Source organism: Cicer arietinum, chromosome 3 (genome assembly GCF_000331145.2).
Source record: "Cicer arietinum cultivar CDC Frontier isolate Library 1 chromosome 3, Cicar.CDCFrontier_v2.0, whole genome shotgun sequence".
NCBI classification, from domain to species: domain Eukaryota; kingdom Viridiplantae; phylum Streptophyta; class Magnoliopsida; order Fabales; family Fabaceae; genus Cicer; species Cicer arietinum.
This window is the reverse complement of record NC_021162.2, coordinates 70,976,549-70,978,279: the sequence shown is the minus strand read 5'-3', so window position 1 is coordinate 70,978,279 and position 1,731 is coordinate 70,976,549.

Here is a 1,731-nt window from a genome sequence, read left to right as displayed (position 1 = left end):
TCTACCCAAATTTGGATCATCATAAACACAAATAAATAATATAATATAATATAATATAAATTAATTATATGAAAATAATTTTATAAACATTATTTGAAAATTATACAGTCAAAATCAATTTTAACTAAAGTTATAAAAAACAATTTTTATTAATAAAACTTAATTTTACATTGAATGCATAATCCAAAATTTTCATTATTTTTTTTTTCTTTACACCTTTCATACTTAATACTATTGAGTTTAATTAGTGCATACACATAAATGGCAGAGTAATCCAAAATGGTTATTTTTTTTGTTTTTTTGACTAAAGAATATCATCTTATACACAAATAATAAATGTATTTCACATTGAATGCATTTTTTCTTTTTATTTTTTAATTAATATGTGTTTCTATCATAAACAATAAAATAAAGAGATCGGTTCTACCCAAATTTGGATCATCATCAACACAAATAAACAATAAAATAAAATATAAATTATATGGAAATAACTTTATGAACGTTATTTGACATTTATATCTTCAAAATCAATTTTAACTAACGTTATAAAAAAACAATATTTTCTTTTAACTTTTTACACTTAATACTATTGACATTCATCCATTTGTTTCTTTTAATTTTTTACTTAATATGTGTTTCCTTCTTTAGTTAACCAAGAGCAGCTATGATGTATATAAATAAATAAAAATGTATTCATGATTCAAGCAAACCCACACATATCTAATTTTGTAACCTTTAGGAACAATTAAAATTTTAAGATGAAGTACGAAACCATAGTTATAAGTGTTTTGTTGGCGGTGATTATGGGTTGTGTGCAAGCAAATCACACTGAGATAAAAACTGGCTTCCCTGATAAAACTAACGTTGATATTGTAAATGAGTTGCCAGGTCCTAATCTCTTCCTGCGTTGCAAATCACGTGATACTAATTTAGGAGTACACGAACTTGTACGTGGGGCTCACTTTAACTGGAGGTTCACACCCAATTTTTTTGGAACAACTTTGTATTGGTGCATTTTCAAATGGAATAATTTGACAATTAATCAAGAAATATATAGTGTTAAGTATGATTTTGGGAAGTGTCTCAATGTATGTCAACGAAGTGTTAGAGTTGATGGTATTTATTTTTTTGATGATTTCAAGTCTATTTGGTATAAGAGATATTCATGGTCATAAAATTCAAGTTATTTATTAATATAATACGAATAAAGAATATTCTTATTTATTTAGCACCATCTATTTATTTATTTTTTGCATTTTATTTTTTAGTTTGAAGTTTTTTCTATCTTAAACATCATTATATTAATTTAATTTACATTAAAAAAATAAGAAAAATATATATTTTCCATGTTGCTTTTTAAGACAATACACATGAATTAATTTAAACATAGGAACCAAAATTAATGACTAAAAATATTTGATGGTTCATTATTTGAAGAAAATTTTAGAAGGACTAAAAATGAATATGATATATTAATATGGATCAAAAATTTATTTAACTCTTTATAAAATGAAGATCGAATAAAATATTATAAAATCGACTTTGAAAATGAAATATGACACTCTTTATAAATGAATAAAGAACTCTCTTTTTATATAATTATTATAAGGGTATATCTTTTATCAATATAAATTTTTTTTCTTTCTAATAATTTTTGTATGGTGTTTCTTTTAATAATCGTTATCAAGTTTTATTCTATTTTTTATTTGTCATCACATTCAATTTAGTTTA